Here is a 10496-nt window from a genome sequence, read left to right as displayed (position 1 = left end):
AACTTACATGAATAAAGAAATTTGTTTAAGGGTAATTAGAATTGTTTAAATATTGTTGGTGAAACCAGAAAGTTGAGTGGTAGAAGTTAGAACCACATAACTTCTTCACTTGCCCCAACCCACCATCCAAAAAATAAAAAATAAGAAAAAATCTTAGCTTAAAAGCAAATTGGACTAAACTAGAACACAAGAAAATATTGAAATACTTTTTACCAGTTTTAATAAACATCTATAGACCAATCATTGATTTGACAGCAGCCAAGTAGGGCATAATATACAGTATATTACACTGTTATAAAAACCGTAAATGTACTTCTCATTAGAGCTTTTACCAGAGTGCTATTATTGACAAATGAGAGGGCAATACTCGAATTCTGAGTTTTTAGCGCATTTGGATATCGATTTGGTTGAAAGTTTAAAAAAAAATTAAAATTATATTGAAAAATAGTATTTGAAAGTTAAAATTTTGTATCAACATGCATTTTACTTTAATAAAAGTTAGAAGCTTTTTTAATGGGAGAAAAAAATTTCACCTAAATACTGGCTCAAACTAATTTTTGGAATTTGAAAATTTTTCTTTAAATTTTTTTAAAAAACTAATCAAATTCAATAAACAAATAATATTTTTCTTTTTATTCTTGAAAAAAAATAAAAAAATTTTATATTCAAACGGGAGCTTAGTTAATCGAACTTTCGATTGTTATAATTTAATGGGCGTTTGGACATAAGAATTTTAAAATTCCGAAAAAAAAGAAAAAATAATTCAAATGAAAATGGTATTTGAAAATTAGAATTGTGTTTGGACATGAATATAATTTTGGATTGTTTTTGAATTTTTGTGAGTGATCTGAGTGAAAATTTTGAAAAATATCTTTTTGAAGTATTTTAAATTTTTGAAAAATTCCAAAATTCATCTTAAAGTGAAAATTAAAAATTTTATGATCAAATACTGATTTTTTTTAAAAAAATCAAAAAAGAAAGTGAAAATATTTTCATGGCCAAACGGGCTCTTAGTCCCATCTAACAAGGGGCATTTAAATGACCTTATCGAGGCACTATTTAAAAAAGTTTCCCCGTTAATCCATGCGCTAAATTGTCTGCAAAAAGAAAACGTCGTCCAACTATTTTTGAAGGTAAAAAATGAGTCCGCTATCTACTGGGGACAGAATTGAAACTGTAATCCCAAAAAAGGCCTTATGTTGAAGATAATTCCTTTTAATGAATTTGATATGTTTGTACTTTTAGGCAGGGGTGTTTATTAAAACCCGAAAAATCGAATCAAATCGACCAAAAAAAATCGATACTTTTTAGGTTTGGTTTTGAATTTTAAAAACCGATCAAATTTGGTTTGGTTTTGGTTTTAATAAAAAAATAAACGAAAAAATCGAACCAAACCGACTATAAAAGTAGCTATTTAAATTTATTATTACACATATATATATATGTATATTTTTATATAAAGTTTCTAAAATTTTATGGTACATATTAGTCATTTGTATTTTTAGTCCAGTTCTTTGCTATTATAATAATCTAATTCTTTGCTTTTATATTCTAGTTTGATTGGTAGTTTTCTTTACTAAGTACAAGAATTTATTTCATATTAAAAATAATCGATTTTTAATTGAGTACTTAAATTATTTATCACCATTTGATTCAATTATCATCAATATATCTTGAAAATGATAGATTTCTCAAAGAGCAATTGATTTAATAGTGTTACGTTGAAAATGTAGTCGCCGGAATATGCGTTTGATAGTGTATGTCTCATATTTAAGAAAAAACCTGATAAATAACCGAAAAAAACTGAAAAACCGACAAAAACCGTCAAAAATCGAATCGATAAAAAACCAACTCAATTGGTTTGGTTTGGTTCCAATATTTAAAAAAACGACTTACTTGGTTTGATTTTTTTTAGGGAAAAACCGACCCAAATCGAACCATGAACACCCTTCTTTTAGGCTTTAGCTCCAGTAAATGAAGAGTTTACACATCTGTAATAATTTGGTTGTTAGCCCAATAATTGCAGTTTAGTCCCTCCTTTATGTTTAGTTGTAAGTAGGTGTGTAAAAAAACCGATAAATCGTATCAAATTGAGAAAAAAAAATCTGACTGTGATTTGGTTTACTTTGGTTTGGTATTGGAAAAACAAATCGACCATAATTGGTTTGGTTTGGTTTTAACTATAAAAAGTCAAACCGAAACCAAACCAACCTGATAGTAAATTTATACAGTTTTTAAAAATATTTAATACACATAAATATTTATTGTAATATAATTTATAAATAATTCTTAAACTTTTTCAATGTTTTATCTTTTAACGTATTATTTCAAGATTGGTCTTAACATTCTTGAATGGTAAATAAATTTTATAACCCATAAATATAGTAACTCAAACAAAGTTCAAATCAATATTAATGCTAGCAAAAGAAATTTATTCAATACCAGGAATGACAATAGTATTGGATATCTACTTTTTAGTTTTATATTAATTTATAGTGAAAATGTATAACTTAGTTTATTTTTTCTCTAGTGCTTAGATATGTAATTAATAGACTTAATAGCTATACTTATTTTAGCATAACCTATATAGTATTTTTAGATTATATTAATTTTTATTATGGCATATTAATTGACAATATTTGCTTTATGCAATTTTATTATCTTTGTTATTGAATATTTTAGTATAATGCTATGACTTATCTCATAATATTGTGTTATTTTCTTGGAAAATATATTATATATTTGTATCTTACTAGGACTAAAGAAATATTTGGAGCACAAGTTACATATTTTGAGCTATGAAAATTTTACCGGAAAAAACCCGAAAACTCAAAAAAATCGAAAAACCCAAGAAAAAACGAGATTGAATAACCCGATTTTGTTGGTTTGGTTTGGATTATAGATTTATAAATCTGACAACATTGGTTTGGTTTGATAATTGAAAAATCCGAACCAACCCGACCTATGTACATCCTTAGTTGTAAGGTTGTATTTTTAAAGGAAATTTTACCTCCTATAGCAAAGGTATAGACCCTATTTATTATAAATCGAAACCCTTTTAAAAAAATATTTTCTATAGCTACCTTTTATTTTTTATAGCAAAATAAGTATTTATGGTATACACTACCGTTAAGGCGTTAAATACGCTATTTATGTTTCTCTCTCTCATTCTTTGAGTTATTCTCTCTCAAAATCTCAGCAAAATACTTCTTATTTTTCTCTCCACGATCTCTCTCTCTCACACACACACATCAAGATTGTGCTGATTGTTAAAGTACGATTCTCTCTCTCACTTTCAACGTTTTTGCTCCAAAATTTCGTGGTAAATGTTAAAGTTTTTGAATTTTTGGCCGGTTCACGCTTCTTCTTTTTCTCTTCACTCTTTTTTTTTAATTATTATTTTCATAATTATTAGGTTTTCAGCATAAAACTTCAAATCTCCTCTTCAATGGATGATTCAACAACTCCGAAGAGGGTTACACGAGGTATACCCAATAAAGTACTCAGTTTTGATGGGCCATCTTTCGATTTGCAAACCACTCAAGAGGAACCTGTATTTGCAGGTTTATCAGCAACTATGGAAGCCGAAAGGCGAATAAAAATACGCTATGACCCTATGAAACAAGTTCAAGATGAGAAATCTTCGAAAAAATCAACACTTTCTGATGTTCCTCAAGTTTCTGTACAAAACCTAATTGTGGAAAAGAGAAGAAAACTTATCGATGTTGCTTCTTGGAGCAAGGAAAAAGAGGTCACTAAAGGAAGTAGCTCGAAAACACGGATGGACAAGGTATTCTTAGATGTATTTATATGTATTTGAGTCCGCATACACTGATTTTAGTTTGTATAGTAATTTTAGTTTTTTATATTTAAATGTATTTATATGTATTTGAGTTCATAAAACAATAATTTTAAATATACCAAGAGTTCTATCATTATTGTCATAACTCAAAATTATTATTTTTTTCATAATCAGTGTTTTTGATGTATTTATGTCTAAGTTCTGTATTCATATATTTATTGTTTTGTATGTACTGTATTTTGTATACAATGTAAATAATGTATTTCATATATACATGTATTTATATGTATTTGAACTCATAAACAGCCTACATTAAAAATAATTAAAGTAATATACCAACCTAACTGTATTTATTTGTATTTTCAAGCATGTAATTATCTTTTTTGTTGTGCTTGTATGCACGAAATAAAATTCTTTGTTAAACACCTGCCTACTTCATCATCGCATATCAGTTCCTACACTAATACCCACATAATCTACCACCTCAAAGAAAAACTTAGTCCAAAGCAGTACAAACTATTTGGTACTACCTGTTTTGGTATATTACTCGATATGAAGCATTGTGAGGTTCAACACCAGTTGCTCAGGTGTTTCATGGTTCTAGAGCTTGAAGTAAGTTCTATTGACTCATTTTTAATTTACTTCGACTCAGATATGGTGCACTCCTTTGGGACTATGCTATGCGGAAGTTAGACGCCGATGCGATAAGCGATAATGAAGTACCAACAAAGATTGTTAGGCAAATCATAGAATCAGATACTTCTCTAAAGATAGTTATAGAATAGTTTTATGTTTTATGGATTGTATTTTCAGCTTATTACTGAATAGATCATGGTTTTACGCAACCTTTTTGTTTAGATTATGAATGTGTTTTTTTGTCTTAATGCAATTATTATTATGAATATATTCATTTATTTTTTATGTACTTTTATATTCAAATTCTCATGATTCAAGAATCCATTTTAACGTTACTATTTTTTAAAAGTGCTGAAAATAATCTAATCAAATGTAGTTGTATTAACAGTATTTTAGTTATGCTTAATACATGAATTTTTTTAGATCTTTATGTAATCAATGTATTCATATTTAGTTGTATTTATCTATTTTTGAAGTCTAGTAAAATTTTTAATTAAATACATTAAATGTACAGGAATCACTTACAGTATATACACATTTCATGTATGTATTCTGTTGTTTTGTGTATTGATATATACATAGTTGTATTCTGTATTCAAATGTATTTTGAATTAAATTATAATAATGTATTTAACTATTTGCAGTATATATACATGTCCTGTTATACATATACATTCATATATATACATCATTTTTTAAGGTATCGGGAAACTTAACAGTATTATATTTAGTCATGTACATAAATGTATTCTGTATTCAAATATATTTTGAATTATAATATAACAATGTATTTAATCACATTCAGTATATATACATCATTTTTTATACATATCATTAAACTTAACAGTAATGTATTTAGTCATCTACCTTTAAAAAATTCATCCAGGAACAACCAAATACATCTAGAAACCAATAAGTAATAGAAAATCTTGAATAAATCCAAAAACAATGATTGAAGGAATTAAAATCAGAACATCAACTAATTCCAACGTGGGGCATTTCTACAAGTACGCTTATTATGTCCACCCTGCCCATATATATTAAACGAATGTTGACTTTTATTCTGAAACAATTCACTTAATGGCTTATCGCGCTTCCTTTTTGGCCTTCTAGGAGGTCTCTTCCATTTAGGTAGTAAGACAACTTCCTCTGATATATGTGCTGGTATATATATATATATATATATATATTCCATTCACTTTGGTCAGGGAGAGGATACACGAGAACCTCGTATGTCATTACAACAGACCTTGTGTCACGACCCAAAATTCCACCACAGGCGTCGTGATGGCACTTAATCTCTAAGACTAGATAAGCTGATTACAATTACAATTCAAGCCTCTTTTTTTTAAATATATAATTTCATACAAGTGTGAAAACCAACAGCGAAAATAATTATAACAACCTCCCAAGACTGGTAATACAGAGTCACGAACTCTAACTAAATAAATGCAATGATCTCAAGGATCTAATATACAATACTGTTCGAATAAGAGATGACAGTACAATATAATGGAAAAACTCCAAGGGACTGCGACGAGCAAGCAGCTCTACCTTGAATCCTCGCGATCAACACACTAACTCTGCTCGAGTCCAATATCTCTAGTACCTGGATCTGCACAAAAATATGCAGAAGTATAGTATGAGTACACCACAATTGGTACCCAGTAAGTATCAAGACTAATCTCGGTGGAGTAGTGACGAGATACAGTCAATACACTCACTAGTCTAATAACCTCTGCAACATAGCATACAAAACTAATAGAAAACAGATAGCAATGACAACAACGATAATGACCTAGTGATATAAACAACAAAACAACAAGAATACCATAAATATTGCCCACACGAATAATAAAGACAAGTATAGCCAATTAAGCAAGCCCTTCAAAATATACATCTTTTATCTATAAGTTTTTCAAATAAAATCTTTAGAATGTAATATTTTCCAATTAAATATATCCCGAATATACTTCCTCCAAATAAATACCTTACGAATACGAATCTTTCAAATAAATATCTCCCAGTATAATCCTTTCAATAAATATCTTTCGAATATAATTATTTTAAATAAAACCCTTCGAATATAATTCTTTCAAATAAAAACCTTTCGAATATAATTCTTTTAAATACAATCTTTCGAATATAATTCTTTCAAATAAAAACTTTTCGAATATAATTCTTTTAAATAAAACCCTTCAAATATAATTCTTTCAAATAAAAACCTTTCGAATATAATTCCTTTAAATAAAACTTTTTGAATATAATTCTTTCAAATAAAAAAAATCTTTCGAATATAATTCTTTTAAATAAAATCTTTCGAATATAATTCTTTCAAATAAAAACCGTTCGAATGAGATCTTTCGAATATAGTTTCTTTCAAGTAGAATCCTTCGGATATAATTCCTTTCAAGTAAAATCCTTCGAATATGATTTCCTTCAAGTAAAATCACCGGTTAACACCTCACTTCATAATCCTAAAAATCTCGGGTCGTAGCCCACTTTCATATCTAAGTGCACCTCGTGCCCAGATTTCTATCATAACCGTACGGGCAATTCACAAGACAGAAGACATAATAATTTAATGAAATGACTGAGGAGTGAACGACGAGAAATTTACAGAAAAGTAACAGCACAGCAAATAGAGGTAAACAACATGGGCGCTCCCGAGGTACCGCCTCGTAAACCCAAATATAAATGCTCAACAGGGAAATCTCCCGAGGTACCGCCTCGTAGTCCCAAAATAAATATGCAAGCCAGGGGGATCTCCCGAAGTACCGCCTCGTAGTCCCAAAGTAAATATGCAAGATAGGAAAATTTTCCGAGGTACCTCCTCATAGTCCCAAAGTAAATATGCAAGACAGGGGGATCTCCCGAGGTACCGCCTTGTAGTCCCAACGTAAATATGCAAGACAGGGGGATCTCCCGAAGTTCCGCCTCGTAGTCCCAAAGTAAATATGCAAGACATGGGGATCTCCCGAGGTACCTCCTCGTAGTCCCAAAGTAAATATGCAAGACAGAGGGATCTCCCGAGGTACCACCTTGTAGCCCCAAAGTAAATATGCAAGACATGGGGGATCTCCCTAGGTACCGTGTCATAGTCCCAAAGTAAATATGTAAGAAAAGGAGATCTCCCGAGTAAACGCCTCGTAGTCCCAAAGTAAATATGCCAGCAGGGGGATATCTCGAGATAATGCCTCGTAGTCCCAAAATAAATATGCAACAGCAAAGATGGAAAAATAACTCAACAAGAACAACCTCTTCTTTAATCCAGTAATTTCTGATAACTATATTAACGTCTCCATTTAAACTTATTTACTAATTATTTGTAGATGGAAAATTCAAAATATAATTATTTTTAGAAAATATCAACTCAACCAGCACATGGAATCCACATAAGGATCAAAGTAGAAATAACACCAAATTATCATATAAAACAATTCGACAAACAAAGAACTAGGCATGACAAATAAGGATTTAATAAGTGCCAACAAATTTCTAACTTAATACTTAAGAATTCCTACGACTTTAAACCAATACAATTTGCACATATAAGCCCGAGTACGTACTCGTCACCTCGTGTACACGGCTTTCACATTACACCAATGGCACATACGACTCAATGCCTAAGGAAAAATTTTCCCACACAAGATTAGGCAAGATACTTACCTTTTTGAAGTTAGGGCGATATTTCAAAATAACCTTCTTGCTTGAATTGACCTCCGAACAACTTAAATCTATCCAAATTAATTGTATAACTTCATTAAAATTCATCGAAAATAATTCTGAATAATAAAACATCGACTTAAAATTTCACATTAACAAGTCAACTAAAAGTCAATGCGGGGCTCGCCTCTCGGAAACCCAACAAAGTTTTTAAGAAATCCGAACACCCATTCCGATACGAGGCCAACCATACCAATTTTATCAAATTCCGATAACAACTCGACCTCGAAATCTTAAATTTCTGTTTTTGAAAAGTTTTACAAAAATCTCAATTTCCTCAATTAAAACTCGAATTAAACGATTAATATAACCATAGATTCATGAAATATTATCACTTTTGGATATAGAACACTTACCCTAACCAAGTTTGTAAAGAAATCCTAAAAATCGCCAAAAAATCTCAATCGAAAATGAAGAAATGACAGATTTTCAATCCTTAAGTTTCTGCCCAGGTTCGCATTTGTAAATGAACAGTAAATCCAATGTACAGTGTTCGCAATTGCAATGAACAATGTTCGCAATTGCGAATTAACAGTGCCACACCAGAAAACCAGCAAAAACCAAACTTCTCCGAAATGATCTGAAACCACCCCAAAACTCATCCGGAACCTCCCGGACACAAACCATTTATGAATTTTAATTATAAAATACATTACGGACATGCTCGCGCACTCAAAACACTGAAAAGAGGTAGTCTTGATGCGATATTGACCATGGTCAAACTCCAAGTTTCTTAACTTTACTAGTCTTTCAACCAATGATCCAAAAATACACCCAAGCCCCTCGGGACCCCGTCAAATCATACCAACAAGTCCCAAAATATGATACAAACTTAGTCAAGGCTTCAAATAATATCAAACAATGACGAAACAATGAATCGCGCCTCGAATTGAATTATGAGTTATGAAATTTTCAAATTCTATAATTTGCGCCGAAGCTTATCAAATCAATCCGGAATGACTAGCACACAAGTTATAAGTGACATAATGGAGCTGTTTCAATTTTCAGAATCATATTTCGACCCCGATATCAATATAGTCAACTCCCGGTCAAACTTTCTAAAAATTTTCCATTTTTCAACTTTCGCCAAAATGCGTCAAATTGTCCTACGGACTTCCAAATCCAAATCCGGATATATGCCTAAGTCTAAAATCACCATACGAAGCTATTGACATCATCAAAATCCCATTTCGGAGTCGTTTGCTCAAAAGTCAAACTTTAGTCAACTCTTTTCATTTAAGCTTCAAAAATAAGGATTGTTCTTCAAATTTAATTCCGAACCTTCCAAAACCAAACTCGACCGCACACGTAAGTCATAATACATATTACAAAGTTGCTCGGGATCTTAAGTCACTGAACGAAACGTTATTTCTCAAAATGACAAGTCGGGTCGTTACATTCTCCCCTTCTTAAACATACGTTCGTCCTCGAACGTGCCAAGAATTATTCTGAGGACATTAAATTAATGAGTGTATTTTTATGCACATACTCGCAAGTGATTCTACGTCACTGCAAATTTAAAATGGGTCTGACAACACCATCCCAATTGAGATTATTTCTTTTATCCACATTTATACACTTTAAAAATTATTTCTTACACTCCAAACATTTTCAAAAGACCTAATTTTCACATCAACACACGGTATTAGTCTTAATCGGTTGTAGCAACTCATGCCTACGCACACATCATACGTATGTCCATAATCAAATCCCTGGTCATAATAGCTATTCATAAATTAATTCCAGCATCTTCAATTAACCTCATATTAATCAAATCCTCGTTTCAAATTTTCACAATACTGACAGCAAATCGCGAGGCATGAAGATCTCATAATTATTTACCCGAATTACCGAGTTACATTTAACGCCACCTGTACACTCACCTCGTAGGCTAAAACCCAATAATTACAGCGCAAATATGACTAAATATGCACAGAAACACACAAAAGAATTATTGAATAAGCCTAACAGGCATGACTCCTTATTGGTAATATAGTACAAATTAAATTTCACAAAGGGAGAATTTAAAACACATAAATTTTCATCACAAGGATCTCGTCCTTATATGACTTTCATCGCGGCTTATAGCCCGGTTTAAATATTTTACATCATATTAAAATGTGAGGATCTCGTCCTCAGCTCTGAATCACAAGTACTTTGCACATTGTGCCAAACTGAAATTTTTCATATCTTTTCTTTCTTCTTTTTAATAAATTACGTGAAACAATCTCACAACACATAATAAACCCCCATACCGGTAGGGTATATAATTCATAAAATTGTAATCAATTATCCCAAAATCACCTCAAACGCATCGTAATGAGTAACAAAA

This window comes from Nicotiana tomentosiformis, chromosome 7, assembly GCF_000390325.3.
Source record: "Nicotiana tomentosiformis chromosome 7, ASM39032v3, whole genome shotgun sequence".
Taxonomy (NCBI): Eukaryota; Viridiplantae; Streptophyta; class Magnoliopsida; order Solanales; family Solanaceae; genus Nicotiana; species Nicotiana tomentosiformis.
This window is presented reverse-complemented; position numbering follows the sequence as displayed.